A 17,848-nucleotide genomic window follows, 5' to 3' on the forward strand; every position below is an offset into this window, starting at 1 on the left:
GTTTTCATCTTAAACAGTGTTTTAGGTATTCTGGACCCAGGTTAGGTAGAACTTTAAAGATAAGGATTGAGAGTGTGAACTTGATTCAAAATCCTATGGGAAGTCAGGGTAGAGAGCAGAGGACAGGTTTGATATGTTCACGGTAGTCTGTGTTGCTGAGGAGATGCGTTGTAGAGCTCTGAATTAGTTGGCATTTCCTAAGCACTGAAATCTTCAAACCTAGGTATATTGCATTGCTGTAATCCAGCTTAGAGGTGACAAAGGTATGGATAATTGAGGCTAGGTCTTCATCCAACAGAATGGGATGGAATTTCCTAGCCAAGTGGATATGGTAGAAAGCATTACTCATAGATGCTGCTATGTCAGAGCTCAGTGTCAGTGAGGAATCCAAGAGTACTCCTAGACTACAGACTGAATTGACCAATTGTGAGTATGTATATTCAATGAACAGAGGCTGTACCATAGCTGCAAGCTCTTCAGAATACTTTCCTCTGCCCACCAGCATCACGTCGGTCTTGCTTGGGTTTAGCTTCAACCAGCTGTTCCTCATTCAGGAGCTCATCTCATCCAAGCACTGGGCCATATAAGTGGTAGTCGTGTGCTTGAATGTGGTGAAGGATAGGTAGAATTGTGTGTCATCTGCATATTGCTGACACTTGAGTACATGTCACCTGACCAGTTCACCTAGTGGTTTTATGTAGATGGTGAAAAGGACTGGAGAGAGAATTGATCCTTGTGGAACTCCACAGGTGAGACTCTAGTGGTGGAGGTGCAGTTTCCCATCATTACTTATTGGGGTCATCCCTCCAGAAAGCACTCCAACCACTTCAGTGCATTACCCCTACCACCTCTCTCAGGCAAGACAGCAGAATCTCATGGTCAACAGTGACAAATGGAGGACCAGAATGGATGGTTGTCCTTTATCCGTTGACAGGAAGAGATCATGAGCGGCGGGTATCAAAGGCTAAGCCTCCCCTGACCCAGGCTGTGGCCCTGCCAATGTTCCACTGGAAGGCCCTCCCCCCCATCTGCCCTGAAGCCGGTGGGGTCTCAGCTCCAGCTGGTGGCCTGGAGCTTGGGCCCGCCAGTGGCCTGGGGCAGCACTCAGGCCGGCCCGGGAGGGACAGACTGGCCGTGGGGGGGAATTGGGCCAGAGGCTCGGGCCAGCGCTGGGGGGACCAATGGCTCGGCCTGGCACTGGGGTCAATCCAGCGCTGGGGGGGACCAGCTGGGGTGGGTGGGGCAGGGTTGCTCCAGCCTCAGCGGGGGGGCTCGCGGCTCCTCCAGCCGCAGGGGGGTGGCCCTCTGGGCTTTGGTGGGCAGGGGTGGGGCCACGGGCAGAAGGGCGGGGCCAGCAGGCTAGCCTCCCCAAAGTGGGGTTCACCCACCACCCATGGAAGAGATCATCCATCTGTGCCATGAGGTTTCGATTCTGTGTCCTGTCCTGAACACAGACTAAGCCCAGTCTAGAATGTTAGCTTCAGTTAGATGAGCTTGTATTTTGCCTTTTGATAGCTTCTCTATCAGCTTGCTTAGGAATAAGAGGTTTGACACTGGGTGGTAGTTGCCTAGGACTGAAATAAATATCTAAGGTGGGTTTCTCCGGTGTTGGTTGGACTATTGCGTGTTTGAAGGAGGAAGGGAAGATTCCTTCTCTGAATGAGGTGTTCTCTATTTCAGTCAGGAGTGTGGCTTCCTACCCCTCCTACAAAGTGGAGAATCTTTTAAAATGCCAGAGATACATTTTTACAAGTAATTCATTTAGATGGTGGAAATAAAATTGTGGCTGCTCAGTGTTACCTGCTATTTTATACTAGGTGTCCTGTATTAGATTGATTGTGTGGTAATGAAATATATTGGAATAAATCTATGTAAATACTGTCCCCTAGGACCTTCATGAAACCAATATCTGTATCCAATGAGGCTACCACAGCAAGCACAATTTTAAATAAATAGATACTGCAGAAAATCACAGAACACATAAAAGACTGACTGAAATGGAAATACATCACTTTGTGCTGGGGAAGAACATTATGATAATAATGAAAAAAGAATCCCTGTAGGAAAGAACTGTAGAGAGATACTGCTGTTTCTCTGCTCTCCTGTTTTCACATAAATCAATATTCCTTTCTGAAAAAAATATATCTTGTGACAGCTGAGCTGCCAAATCCCATTCCCTGTGAAAGAGACAGTCACCTCCTTCTTCTCCCCTGCCCCTCCCCCTTTCACTCATTCTGGATTATTTTTAAGGTAGTTTTTACTGTTTCACCCACTTGTAATGGAGGATTTTGTAATGGAGGATGTCCCTTCAGAGAGATATTTACAACGCCCCTCGTAATTTTCTGAAAGCTCACTTGTTCATAGTGTCACAGCTTGACAGCCTTGATGACAGCTGTTTGGCATAACTCTTTCACCCTTCCACATATCCTCCCATTTTTCTTCTTCCTCAGGCGCTGCAGAGGAGAAAGTGAAAAGGGAAATGCTTGGTCATTGTACAATCTTAAGAAACAGGATGAGAGCTGGCTTGGAGCAAAACAGTGATAAAAATCAAGCCCACATTTACTATTTTACTTTGATAGAGTATCTTTGTGAAGAAGCAAGATTCTGTTATACATAGGTTGCTATTCACAATGTTGCCTGTGCTCCCTACAGCTGCGTAGTGTGGAGGAGAAGCAAAACTGGAAAAAGTGAGTATGAGATCTTGTCTGCATACAAAGCTGCTCCAGTTGCACTATTATTGCACTGGTCTAACAGATTTAGTTAAACCAATGCAACTTTTGTGTAGACGAGCCCTAAATCTCTATCATTCTGATCTGATAGAGTTTTATATCCACTCTGCACAGATGCAGATTACTGAAGAAGGTGCAAGACAGTAGAGAATCAGGACCCTTGTCTATAATAAGAAGCAGCACCATTTCAGCCATTAGTTGTTAGCAATGGCTTTAGCTGAACCAGTGCTAATCAGGGTTTAATTGTAAGTGTAGACAACGACAAACCCTGGTCAACACAGTTTTGCGAAGCTGCTTGCTGAAATGGTGCTATTTCCTACTGTAAACAAGGTCTACATTCCCCTCTGCAGTCAGCAAGCCTTGCTGGAGGTATCGCAAAGTGCAGAACCTGACAGGGAGCCAGTTGTATAGTTCTGAACAAGTTATGCTGCTATTGCAAAAAGAGGGGGTTGATAGGAACAGAGAAAGATTGATGCTGTGCATAACTAGTTGGAGATCCTCAGAAATGGGATATTGAGTTTTCTTTTAGATACCAGACCATTTCTAATTTGTTTTGTAGTTTGTAACCTATCATTTAAATCAGCTTCTCTACCAAATGACTGGAAGATGGCTAATGTGACGCCAATTTTTAAAAAGGGCTCCAGAGGTGATCCCGGTAATTACAGGACGGTAAGCCTGACGTCAGTACCGGGCAAACTGGTTGAAACTATAGTAAAGAACAATCATTGAAAATTTTTACAGTAAAGAAAAAATTGTCATACACATAGATTAACATAAATTGTTGGGAAAGAGTCAACATGGTTTTTGTAAAGGGAATCATGCCTCACCAATCTATTAGAATTCTTTGAGGGGGTCAACAAGCATGTGGACAAGGGGGATCCAGTGGATATAGTGTACTTAGGTCCCTCATCAAAGGCTCTTAAGCAAAGTAAGGTGTCATCGGATAAGAGGGAAGGTCCTCTCATGGATTGGTAACTGGTTAAAAGATAGGAAACAAAAGGTAGGAATAAATGGTCAGTTTTCAGAATGGAGAGAGGTAATTAGTGGAGTCCCCCAGGAGTCTGTATTGGGACCAGTCCTATTCAACATATTCATAAATGCTCTGGAAAAGGGGGTAAACAGTGAGGTGGCAAAATTGGCAGATGATACAAAAATACTCAAGATAGTTAAGTCCCAAGCAGACTGCGAAGAGCTACAAAAGGACCTCACAAAACTGGGTGACTGGGCAACAAAATGGCAGATAAAATTAAATGTTGATAAATGCAAAGTAATTCATATTGAAAAACATAATCCCAACTATACATATAAAATGATGGGATCTAAATTACCTGTTACCATTCAAGAAAGGGATCTTGGAGTCATTGTGGATAGTTCTCTGAAAACATCCACTCAATGTGCAGTGGCAGTCAAAAAAGCGAACAGAATGTTGGGAATCATTAAGAAAGGGATAGATAATAAGACAGAAAATATCATATTTCCTCTATATAAATCCATGGTACGCCCACATCTTGAATAGTATGCAGATGTGGTCACCCCATCTCAAAAAAGATATATTGGAATTCGAAAAGGTTCAGAAAAGGGCAACAAAAATGATTAGGGATATGGAACTGCTGCCATATGAGAAGAGATTAATAAGACTGGGACTTTTCAGCTTGGAAAAGAGACAACTAAGAGGGGATATGATAGAGGTCTATAAAATCATGACTGTTCTGGAGAAAGTAGATAACAAAGTGTTATTTACTCCTCGTAACACAAGAACTAGGGGTCACCAAATTAAATTAATAGGCAGTAGGTTAAAACAAACAAAAAGAAGTATTTTTTCACACAAGCACACTCAACCTGAGGAACTCCTTGCCAGAGGATGCTGTGAAGGCCAAGACTATAACAGGGTTCAAAAAAGAACTAGATAAGTTCATGGAGGGGAGGTCCATCAATGGCTATTAGCCAGGATGGGAAGGGATGGTGTCCCTAGCCTCTGTTTCCCAGAAGCAGGGAATGGGCAACTGGGGATGGATCACTTGATGATTACCTGTTCTGTTCATTCCCTCTGGGGCACCTGGCATTGGCCACTGTCGGAAAACAGAATACTGGGCTAGATGGAGCTTTGGTCTGACTCAGTATGGCTGCTGTTATGTTCTTTCATTACTTTGTACCCCTTTGCACATTTTTAATATATGAGAAAACTTAGGGCCAATCACTCACAGACACTATTTATTTAAGAACTTTCTCTGAATTACTGTTGTATGAAATCCAAAAAATAATGGATCAGATTCTCTGTATACATGCACTGCTAATGGCCAAATACTATATAATTGTCTATGAGTTTCCTAGGCCGTTTTTCTCATAAGCCTATAGAAGTGAACAGTTATAGTTCAATTCAATTTAAAAGATCTATTTCTCTTGGAGAAATTTTTCCTTTATGGCAAAACAGTCTTTTTAGCAATACAGTCCTTGTTATTGCAAACAAAAACATAAAGGTCATAGTACTCAGTAATATCAGTATTTTATTGTTTAGAAAGTGCCTCTAAAATAGGAGAAGCAGAATACACAGCCTTTCCAGGAAAATGCATTGATAGCTTTGACTGGAGCTCATCAAATAATACAAAGGTAAACATTTTTGTAAATGAAAAGACAAGTTTGGTATTATGAATATTCAGAGACCTTTCATGAAAACATTTGTAATTCTTTAAATTGCCATAGATTTTAGCATGAATGATTAGTCATGTGAAAATTCATACTGGAAGTGAATTACTGATTATTTTAAAAAGCTTCAGTCATCCAATCCGGAAGCAGAAAAAAGACAATGTTATGTAGGTGACCAATCACATGCCACAATTAGCAAATACAAGCAACCGGTAGGTTGAAATTGGTTAACATAAACTATTTGAGGAATACTTCAGAATAACAAATACATCTGGGGTGGTGAGATGGAATAAATTAATAACAAATATTATTCATTTATTCGCAATGAATTATTTGACCAGCTCTGTCTATGACATCTCTATCTTCCATTCAGCCAAGTATAAATCTTTTTATTTCTCCAATAATATTGTGTGCTGATGGGTTATATAAGCTGTGGAGCATGCAGCTATGTAACTGCTCTGATTTTGTTTTCTATACACAGTACTGCACTTTTAAATTTCCAAGAATCTGCAGGGATAGCTATAGTTTTGTGAGGTAGAGTAATGTAGCACGATAAAAAGGAAACACAGGCTGTTTGTTCTCATGGGGATTTTACTTTTGTCCTTTATGTTTTGTTGTTTCCTTCAATCTAAAATAGTAGTCAGTCAGACCCTGATTCAACACAGCACTTAAACATATGGTAGGCTTTAAGCACATGCTGAAGTACAGTTGAAGTCAATGGGATTTAAGCATGTGCTTAAAGTTAAACATGTGCTTAAAGTGTTTTGCAGAATTGAGGCCTAAGATCAAAAGTATATAGTTGCTTTTTGTATATGGAAAACATAATACCCCATATAGGGCCTGATCCAGCAAGGTTCTGAGTGTTCTTAACCCCCACTGATTTCAGGGGGAGTCAAGGGTACTAATCACCTGAAGGGAGGTTTCCTACATCTTGCAGGACCAGGTGCATACAAGATAAATACTGTTGCCCCTTTTGCCTGAGCAATTAGCTAACATTCAGGGCCTTGCTTGCTAGACTGTTTGCATCAGGAAGAGAAATGGATGATACAAGTCAGATATGTTCTTTGGTGTAATCCTGTTTAGTTACAAAGAATGTTCACAAAGTGGTGTCTCCCTGAACACAGAAGAAACAAACAACAGCAGTCAGTTTCCTTGCTATTTCCAAGTCTGCCCTTTCAGTCAGTTCTGTGCTGCAATGAGCTCTATCTCTCTGCTTCCTCTGAGGGCCATACTCACAACTGCTTCTTTTGCTGTCTGCCCACTTTCTCCTGGCTTTCTGGCTCACTCACGCAGGTTGCCAAACCATCCTCTCGCCCCTGCATTTGCAATCAGAGAACCAGTCAGCCTACATAGCTTAGCTTCTGATCAGACTTTGCCATATGGCCCATTGCTTGGGGTAGTGGCTTCTATTGTTTCCAGCTATCACAGTCCATAGAGGCACTTAATTGCTTCTTCTGTTGGGCCTGAAAGAAGGGTGCTTAGCACAACCTGGCTATAACCAGGTCTGAGATCATCTGTAGATTAAAAACCTGGATGATGATAATGATGATTTATTTGTATTACCATAGTTCCCTATTATTAGTACAGCCAGCGTGCTCATAGCTAATTCCTAATAACAGAGGAGCCTAATCCTGCAAACTTCTGAGCACCTCTTGGGAGGTAATGAGCATCCTAACATCAGTGGGAATAGAGCACTCAGTATTTCATAGCATTGGGCTTCTGGCTGCGATGTTCTGAATATTTTAACTAAGTATACTGGTGTTCTACTTTTCATCATTTCCTGTAGCTAGTGAATCTGATAGCTTTCACCAACTAAATCCAATTATACTTGTGCTCCAGAAGTTATGTCTTGTCACTTTCCTGTAGTTAATTGTAATTCCATGTCACTATTCATAACAAAATTAATAAAAGTTTTGTTTGTTGACATACTTCAACATGCCCCAATGTAATTGATCTCCCGGCCCTTCTTTCCCCTACCATTTTAGAGTCTGTCACTGAAATGCTGTGGAGCTAAGAAATATGTTTCCTTGAAATTCTTGGCTGATAATTCCTACTTTAAGTCAGTGATGTGTTGTTTCTTATGGTAGAGGAAGACATTCATTGCAATATTTCCCTTCCATTTTCTGCAGCTAATGAATGGTGATTTCTCCATTAAGGACACAATCTGTTAGTTTTTAATAAGGCAAAACATTCTATTGACATTTTATCCTTGAAACTACATAAATGGGTGACTCTGTCTAGTGCAATCAAGTTATGAATGGAGGTCCAAACTCTGTTACATTAATGTTAATGAGGGAAGAATTTGGTGTATAAAAATGAAAATAAAAGAAAACAGAAAATAATAAATGTTGGAGATGTGGAAGGGGAAATTGAAATGTTTTTCATTTGCTTTGGAACTGTTCCCTGGTAAATCTGTTTGGTGCAGAAACATTTAAGAGAATGACATTGATTTTGAGCGATACTCTGAAGGACTTGCATGTTTATTCTAGATTTATTTTTAATAGTCCTGCAGTGAAAAAATATAAGGGCTAGGTTGTGCCTGTGCTTTGCACAGTTGTGCATGTGTGGAGGAAGGGGCATAAGGAGCCCTGCTCCTCCTTGTGGAAAGGCCAGGCATAATTACAGTCCCTGAATGCGGGGGAAACTAGGGGAGTTGCTCTCTTCTAGTGCTTTGGGAGGCACAAGCTAAGGAAGTGGGGGTGGGAAGAAGATGAGCCCAAGTCTCTGCCCCTTCTTTGTACTGTGCAGCAAAACTCCTAGCTAGTCACTAAGAAAGAGAGAAGCATGCTGAACCACCTGAAGGGACGGTGCAGTGTAAGCACTCTCACTGCACACTGGGGAGCTCCAGGAGGAAATGTGCCTCTTGAGGAACAATCTTCTCAGAGCTCTCCCTGGGGAGGTGTGGCACACAATGGCCCAGTTGAGCCCTAACGGTATAAAAATGGCAAATAATAAATATGATGAATATTGTTGATTGCTATGCTCTGTTAAGAGTGTGACCGTCCCCATCTCCCTTCGAGCCATCCTCTTGCTATCCATGGTGCTCATTTCTGGTATTGCCATCCTCCAGCACTTGAAAATCAGGAGTCAAGCCCCCATGAGATTGTTTTAAAAGTCATGAAACTTTTAACAAGTAATAAATGTGATGTTCTTTTTGTTTGTCCTGGTTTCCCCACGTTTGCACTCAGTCAATGTTTTCAAAGTTTTCTCTGCAACCATGAGGCCTAGAAACTTACATTTTCTTTTAAAGGTTATGTCACAATCAATTGAGTCCAGGAGCTCAGGCTTTAAGAAAAACTCCAAATGTCATGATTCTCAATAAAATTGTGAGTGTTGGTCACATCACATTTTTCCTGGAGCACCTGTGGAGGGACTTCTGAGACAAGGGGAGATGTATACAAATCAGGAGAAACCCCACTGGGGCTAGTGAAGTTACATGAGTGTAAAACTAGCATGAGAGGACATTCAGCCCAGGGACCTGTCTATACAGCTGTTACCTGTCTATAAACTCTTTCATTTCCTGTTGCCCATTCATTTCTTTATAAATATCAGGAGTACAAAGGCCCGGAACAGTTCTGGTCTGAACATTATCCTGAGCTCAGGAACTGCTCAGAGGGGCTAGGGAGGGAATGAGGTGGGAACATGGCCCTGCTCCTGCCAGCAGAGCTCTGCTTGGGGGAGCAGAGGTCTCTATCACTCCAGTGTGCGTCTCTGCCTTAATGGCCATCCCTCCCCCACCCCATAATACATCACCTCCTACAGTGGACCATTTATCCACCCAGTGAGTCTTTCTGGAGGGAAGGGTGTCCTGATGTCTCCATTGGGAAGTTCCTCTCAACCTAGGGCTGTTCCTATTTCCAGGGGGTTGGGAGTCCTGCTCCTTCCCCAAGACTTTCTTTAAAAGTTTAAATGTTATTTGTGCTGCTGTCTCCTTCAAGGTTCCAAACTGTCCCCTCTTCCCTTTTTTCTCAGGACAGGTTCCACTGACCAATCAGTTACTCTTGTGCCCACTCCTGGACTCAACCTCCCCAACTCAAAATGAGTTAGGGCTATAAGAATGTCCACATATGAAGTTAATTAGGAATAACTCCATGTGTAGACAAGCCATTTCTAACCAAAGCCAATGTGAAAGTGAACTGTCAGCTCAGTTAAGTCAGTGGCAGGCAGCCTGAGGCCTTGTTCTCTGATGCTGTGCAGCATTATGTGGTAGCATGGTTGACAAGAGCAAGTTTGCTGGCTGGAACAGAGCCTTCGCAGCCAGGAAGAAGGGAGGGAGTGCATGGCCAGCTAATCAATGTGGACTAGATAGTGGGGAGAATAGAACATGGGAGTACTAGAGAATGGACACAAAAACGCAGAGCCACTTGTGAGCACTACATCTTCTGCTTCTACTGCTCTGCCTACATTTCTCTCCTTCTCTGACAGCTCTTAGGAACTTGAAGATTATGTACCTCCATATGTTCCACTAACACGTTAGTGACGTGTTTTTACCAAAACGGTCAGCAGTGATATAAATATCACACAATTGTCATCACTAGGTTTCCGAGTTTCCACCCCACTGAGATGATTGGGTGCGCATCACCCTTCTCAGGGAGCTGTTTCAAGCTCTGTGAAGACTTGGGGACTTAGCATAGCATTAATTTACATTCAGTTTATATTTGTGAGGTTATTATTGCAACCATAAGAGTTGGACATTTTTCTAAATGAAAGTTTCAAACCTGCTGCACAGTTCTGCTCAAGTGGTGGATTCGGTGACAAATTCAACTGCCCAAATATCCAAGAATAGCAGAGCTCTGATTATAAGCATTTGGGGGCAGCAACATTGACTTCTGTTATCACTGTAATTATTTTTCATTATATAAATAATAGCGATAGAGCTATGAGCTGAGCAAATTTACCTGTACAAATCTGCCAGTGAATATCATTCCTTACAGCAGCACCCATCATTCTAGTCAAACTGGGGGTCGGGACCCCTCAGGGGGTCACGAGGTTATTACATGGGGGGTTGCGAGCTGTCAGCCTCCACTGCAAACCCCGCTTTGCCTCCAGCATTTATAATGGTGTTAAATATATAAAAAAGTGGTTTTAATTTATAAGGGGGGGTCAAACTCAGAGACTTGCTATGTGAAAGGGGTCACCAGTAAAAAAGTTTGAGAGCCACTGTTCTAGTCCTAAACCGCTCTTACCTTGGGCAGCTTTTTATGAAGGAGAGAATACAAGCAGATCTGAGCAATTAAAACTAGTCTGATCCTTTCTTTTTCCACAATCAAAAAGCAGTTTTTGTCAGTACAGGTCCATTATATGTTGCATTAGTGGGTGTGTTTGCTTATTAACATGGCTTTCTCATGTTTTCTCTGGGTGCAGTTTTGCTACTCAAAGGATAACACTTGGAACAGGAGAGGAGACACAGAAATACACTGGTTTGATCATTAATTTAACAGACTCCGTTGATAATTTTGTATAATTTCAATTTCATATGAATACAAGACTCTCTGGCACATGCCATTGATTGAGACTGATTGCCAGATGCTATTAAAAAGATTTATAATCAAATTATCTTTGGTGTTTGTTGTTTGTTGGGGGGAGGGAGGGTTGTTTTTGTTTTTTTGCATACTAGTGCACAAAAGTGTTTTTTTTTTTTTTTTTGGGATGACTACAATCTTCTATTGGTTTAACTCCACTATCCTTATTTATTAAGCTATGACTACCTGCAAATCCTTTAAAAGATTAACTGTATCAGCCTGCTAAGCTTTCAAAGTAGTTAAAAATAACTACAAGCTGATTCTACTGACACACTGAAAAGTGTACCTACTCTACATTTTACCATCTGTTTGCTGCTGTTTTGACTGGTGAGTTACTTCCCATATCTACTTAAACCTTCATGAAGATTTAGCAGAAGTGAGTGCTATCGAAAGCAGTTCTTATAGCTACAAGCCATTTTCACTTCTCAGTCCATTGAGAAGCAGAGGGGCACAGCTTTTGTTTTACTTTACAAGAAATGCCAGGGAACAAGGGTATGTAAAATGAAAACAGAAACCCAGCTAATTGCCAGTGCATTAATGAAAGGGCTGTTTTTCACAGAAGTGCCAGGCTTGCACAAGATGGTCTCACTGGTTCCTGCAATGAATCTATGCATGCTGAATTTTTCTGTGCTATGCTCTTGTTAGCTGCTTTCACTGACTTTCATTGAATTACACCAAGGAAAATTTGGGCCATTATGTTTAGGAATGTTGATGTATATTGATCAAATATGAATATTGAGGGCTGGATTATGCCTAAAAGGCATTGGGATGGGAGTGGGGCACAGGAGCTTCACTGCAATGGGAGCCTCAGAATTTTTAATATTCTAGAATTCCTCCTGGAGCTCCTGGGGAGTGTATGCAATGGCAGCTCTGCCAACCCTTCAGAGGTGCAGTGGGTGCTCCCTTTTCCTCCAAGCCTAACCAGTTCTGCTAGCCAGTGGGGAGGAAGCGCTGGCTATGATCCCGCTCTTACCCTTCCCTGCCAGCTTTAGGAAAGCTAGAACATGCACTAGTATGAAGCAGTGGCTCTGCTCCAAGAGTCACTGTGGCAGGTCCTTGCACAAAAGTGTTTGAACAGTGCAGAAAGAGGCTTCTTGTGCCTCTCCTGGCTCCCTGGGACCCCACACAGTGCTCTTAATTTTTAATATTGTGTCTCTTATGTTTCATCCTCTGGCTCCAGGAACCTCAGTTAATGTTTTCATATGACAGAGGTGTATTGGAGAATTTGCAGTTTTCAGTCTCTAAGACTGTAACAAGTTTGGCAACTTCTCTGAATCAAAATATAGGGCTCCACAGAGGTGCAGAGGTCAACCCATGAAGTTCAGTTTATAGGATCAGAGCCTTTAGGCTAAATTGTCAGGTCTTTTTGGTTCACTTAGTAACATTCACTTGCAAACTGAACAGATTTCAACTACAACCAGCCAATGGAGAATCCCCTTTGGGCAGGGGAACTCTCCACTGGTGTATGGTGGGTGCAGGAGGCAGGACCAGCTCCTGCACCAGCTCCCCCTCACTCATGGTGTCAAGGAAGGGAGGAAGTGTGCTGGGGCAAAGTGGGGACATGCTGGAGCAGAACTCTGCTATGTTTCTCCACAGGCATCAATGGTGTAAGTTAGAGGAGCTTCTCAACCACTCTAATACCAAGGTTTGGCAGTGCGGGATCAGGGAGCTGCTTGCCTCATCTCTCCTCTGTGTTGAACAGAGCTCTGACATGAGGAGAACTGAACTATTAGATTGTAAATTCCTTAGGGACAGAGATTCCATTCTTTGTCAGACATCTTCCACCTATGCACACTTACAATGCAGTGTAATTAACCTGACTTTGTTTTTGGTGATTTAGGTTGCATCTTGCATTGTAAATATATTCTCAGTTTTCTGTGAGAAATTTTCTTTTTATCTGTATTCACTTTTGGATTGAGTAAAAGGCATTGAGAGAGAATAAAAAGGTTGTGGAATATATATATCACATAGCCTCCATGAGTATGTGGGTTTTATGCCAGTGGCAGGAAAAGTACATATTAATGTACTATTCTTTAAATCATGCAGAGAAAATGAATTCAGTGTACCCTTGGGCAAAAGGCTAGAGACCTCAGCTAGGAGTTCAGAAGTGTAATTATTAAATAAAATCACAATGACAGCATTCAAGGAGAGTGTAGTGCAGTTTACTGATCCCAGGTAGCTTTGGAGATGCATATTTACAATGCCTTTGGGTAGTCATTTATGACAGTTGCTAGATTCTGCAGTGAATATATGTGCTTTAATGAAACCACTGTGATTTATAAAAGCAAAATGGAATGTCCTGTTATGACTCCAATACATAAGGTAATTCTAGAACCTGTATTCATAATGTATTTTCATGGGAGAGTTAACGCAGTCTGATATAGCAGAAACTCCTTCCATAGCATGTGAGTGTCCTCACACAATAAATGCAACCTCTTTATTTTGATAGTACAGAAAGAAACATATTTTAAAATTGGACTACTAAAATCTGAGCGTTTCAGGTGCACAGTACACACCAACACATAAGGTTAGGTTGATTAGCTCCTGATCTTGTGAGGTGATAATTGCTCTCTGAGGGTATAAAAATTTTATTAAAGCTAATGTTAAATTTTTTTTATATAATACATAGATTGGGAAAAGAGTGTCTGTACATCTAGGTTTAGTGCTTAGATTATCCACAAATACAAAGTTAGTTTTTTAAAAGTCATATGATAAATAGAGTACATAATCAATAACCCAAATTTAGGTGAATAGATTTAACAATACAGTTTAGATATTAGAATCCGAATACTCAGGTACATCACTCATGAAAAGTTGTACAGAGATTTGGTTGTGGAACGCAAAATATATCAATGAGTGGAGATTATCCCTCAGTAATTGAGAATTAGGTAGGTTGTCCATTTAGAAAATACAATCCATGAGGAAAGTATTTCAGTTATTTTCCTGATTGCGCTTCTCATCGGCACTCCAGCTCATCCCTCCTGGTATCGCTGATGTCCGGTGATGTGTTCTATGTAGCTGTCCCTCGACCACCTGATGGTGTCCGACACCATGAGTTGCCACATCAGCCGAGTGTAGCATTGACCGATTCCGCATTTCCTCAGCACTCGCTTGTTACTGGGGTCCCATGCACCTAAGGCTCCAATGATCAGTACATGTATCTGGACCTGGTAACCCTTAGCTCTCAAGGTTTCAGCCAGACTGGCATACTTCTCTACCTTTTGAGCTCAGGCATCGTGGAAGGCCGGGGTCCTGTTCTCGAACGGTACTGTGACGTCCACCATGATGATCTTCTTCTGGTCCTCGTTGGTGATGACAATGTCCAGTCGCAGTTGTCTGTAGGTTCCGGGGATGGTGGAGTTTACAGCAACCTTCCCCACAGGTGTCGGGAGGGCTCTGACCAGGCGATCTTGGATGGTGTTGTGTTGCAGCTGCCAAGCTCTCAAATGGGGCTTGCAGCTACACAGGTTGTGGGGTAGCGTCTCGTTGGCATAGCCGCACTTCCTGCATCGCTTGTCCCAATTCCCGTGGCGGACGCCTCTGTTCAGTGGGATGCAGTTGAGCCGAGCTCTGTGGATGAACCTCCAGTTGGCAAATCGGGTGAAGCTTCCCCCAGGGAGGAAGTGGTTGCTGGCATCCCACTTCCATATCACCTCAAATGCCTTGCCCTGGTCCAGCTTCCATTTCAGGTTTTCCACGTATTGGCAGCGGATGGCATCCTTCAGGGTCCTCTCCAGTATGGTTCTAGCTCTCAGAGTGATGATAGTGTGAATCTACACTGCATCTAGACTTGGGCTCATGGGGCTTGGCTTTGGGACCGTTTCATTGCTGTGTAGACCCTGAGAGATGGGAGGGTCCCAGAGCTTGGGCTCCAGCCAGAGCCTAGTGTGACAGTGTGCAGTCTATATGGTTTAATAAAAACATGATAATAAGTGATAATAAACTTTATACAGGGTAAAACGGGATTTGTTTGGGTTTAGACCCCATTGGGAGTTGGGCATTTGAGTGCTAAAGACTAGCACACTTCTGTGAGCTGTTTTCAGGTAAACCTGCAGCTTTGGGGCAAGTAATTCAGACCCTGGGTCTGTGTTGGAGCAGACGGGAGTGTCTGGCTCAGCAAGACAGGGTGCTGGAGTCCTGAGCTGGGAGGGAAAACAGGAGCAGAGGTAGTCTTTGCCCATCGGGTGGCAGCTCCCAAGGGGGTTTCTGTGATCCAACCCGTCACACCTAGAAGTCTGCACACCAATGAAACAGCCCTGCAGCTGGAGCACCATGAGACAAGTAAATGGGAGCAGGACTGGATTCTGCTAGTAGGAACGGAGACAATGTTGTATAAAGCGAATAGAGCAAAGGAAGAAAGTCAAGAGATCTGGGGTAAAATCCTGGCCCTACTGAAGTTAAGACCAAAGCTCCCATTGATTTCAGTGCAACCAGGATTTCACCCTTGATTCTGTGAATAACTTTGCCATGGACGCCCTGTGTTTTCCTGGGTAAACAATGCACTGTAACTTCTTGGTGCCTCCATTTCTCCATTTGTAAAATGGGAATAATAATACTTTCCAACTTAGTAAGGTGCTTTGACATCTAAGGCTTGATTTTTTTTTTTCACTTCTGGCACCTTCCACAGTTATTTGCACCTGTGCAAAGTTAATGCAAAGTGGATGTAAAATACTGCCATTCTGATGTGGTAGCAGTTTATAACCACTTTCCACAGGTGTAAATGAATGTGCAAGCTGAAAGACAATGGAGAATGAAACCCCCAGTCCAAGAACAGCTTAACATTATGAATCCAATATGAAAGGCCTGATTATCGACCTTGAAGTCTTTGTACACTCCATCCCAATGTATCTTAGAATTGTTATAAAGGTCCAAATTCCCAGGTGTCCTAGAGCCCCACTCAGCATACCTGAGGAGAGAGGCAAAGGTGTTCTGAAGACACCTTTGTGCTCTCCTGATCCCTGGCACAAGTTAAAGCAGTCTCAGGGATGATCTATCTTGTCCTGGCTTGTGGTAGACTCCTTAGGAGATGTTACACGTAGAGATCACACTCTGGCCACGCCACCTACCACCAGCAGCGCACGCCGGGTGGCATAGAGTCCCTATGCTGAGGGAATCATCAGCTGCCAATTTAGGTCAGCTTTATGGCCATTTTGCACCACTCTAGTGGCACCAACTGGCTGTAGCAATAGCACAGATCAGAATCTGGCCCAATAATATTTAGTTTCCAAAAATGTTGTTGTATGGCTTAATGTTTGTAAAAACATTAAGTTTTACAAAATTCATGTTTGTAAAAGCACTTTGAGATCCTTGAATGAAGAGCTCTATATCAGAAGTTCTCAAACTGTGGTCCACAGACCACCAGTGGTCCACAAGCTCCATTCAGGAGGTCCGCGGATAGCTCCCTTTAAGATGTGTGCCTGGGCGGCTGCACATGAGAAAATGAAGGTTCACCCACCTAATTAGTGGAGCCACACAGACATGACTCCACTAATTAGGTGCCTGGACCCTGGAGAAGATCCACATGGAAGGTGAGGTGGTGGCCTTGGAGGGAGTAGGGGGTAGATGGGAGGGGGCAGTGGGGTGAGAAATGGAGGTGGGGGGAATTTGGGATGTGCAGGGCTGCGGCGGCCAGAGAAGGAGGCGACTTTCCCCAGCTCCAGGGCTGCGACTGCCGGGGAGAGACTGCCCTCCTTCCCAGCCCCAGCTCGGGGGCTGCTGCAGTGTGGGAGAAAGGGAGAGACATCCCCCCTCCTTCCCAGCCTCAACTCTATGGCTGCTGCGGTGGAGGAGAGAGGGCACATCCATCTAGGGTGACCAGATCACACAGGTGAAATATCGGGACAGTCCCGATAAAATTGGGACGTCTGGTCACCCTACATCCATCGCATTAGAAAGGTAAGACTACTGATATTAAAATATGAGTTGTGTGCTTTTATTTGTAGAACCAAAAAAGTTTAATATTTAGGGTTTTTTTTTATATAGTGCTTTTATCCAAAGCGTTTTACAATAGTTAGCTAACTGTACAAACAACATTTGGAAAGATCATTAAGTGGTCCGCCGAGATCCTCAGCAATTTTCAAGTGGTCCATGGGAAAAAAAGTTTGAGAACCACTGCTCTATATAAATGCAGCGTAGCATCAAACCTTATCACAACATACAACATTTAGGTTGCAGCCTTCATGGCATGTTACTCATGGAAACTAAAGACATTTCACAAGTTGGCTGCCTGGCTGCCGCATACCACCTATTCAGTGACATGCCCCAGTGGCCAAGAGTGTGGCATGCCTTTCTCTTTAAGAGGCTTGTCAATTGTGTCAAGATGCCAGTCTCTTCTCTCACTTTTACATGTCATTTCCATTCATTATATCCTCTTCTACGTGGTAATCAACAAGTTTTTTTTTTTTAAATAATTAATATATTTCTAATGTATATAAGCAACTTGCACTGAATCATAGTTAAATAAAAGACACTGAATGAGTAATAGCATCAATATTACATCTGCCACAGAGTGACACAAATGAATGTGTGTAACTGAGTCATTGTTCTATGGACAAACTATTGTAACCCCATTTTAGCCGGAGCAGTTAGCCAATATCTGGGGTCTTGCCAGTTGTTTCAATGTTAGCAGGAGAAACTGATGATAGTTATTTCTTTGATGCAATCCTGTTTATTTACAAAGAACTGTTTCCCTAAATACAATAGGAATCAAATATCAGGAGAATTTCTTTACATACAGTTGTAAGCCTCTTTCCAGCCAGCATTCTGCATCAAAAGCTCTCTCTCTCTCAGGTCCAGGTTACCAGTTTTTCTTTTGCTGTCTCCTTGGCTTTCCTGCCTTCTCTGGCTGCTTTTCACTCACAGGGCTGGTCTACACGGGGTGGGGGATCGATCTAAGATACGCAACTTCAGCTACGCGAATAGCGTACCTGAAGTCTAAGTATCTAAGATCGAATT

This window comes from Chrysemys picta, chromosome 2 (genome assembly GCF_011386835.1).
Source record: "Chrysemys picta bellii isolate R12L10 chromosome 2, ASM1138683v2, whole genome shotgun sequence".
NCBI classification, from domain to species: domain Eukaryota; kingdom Metazoa; phylum Chordata; order Testudines; family Emydidae; genus Chrysemys; species Chrysemys picta.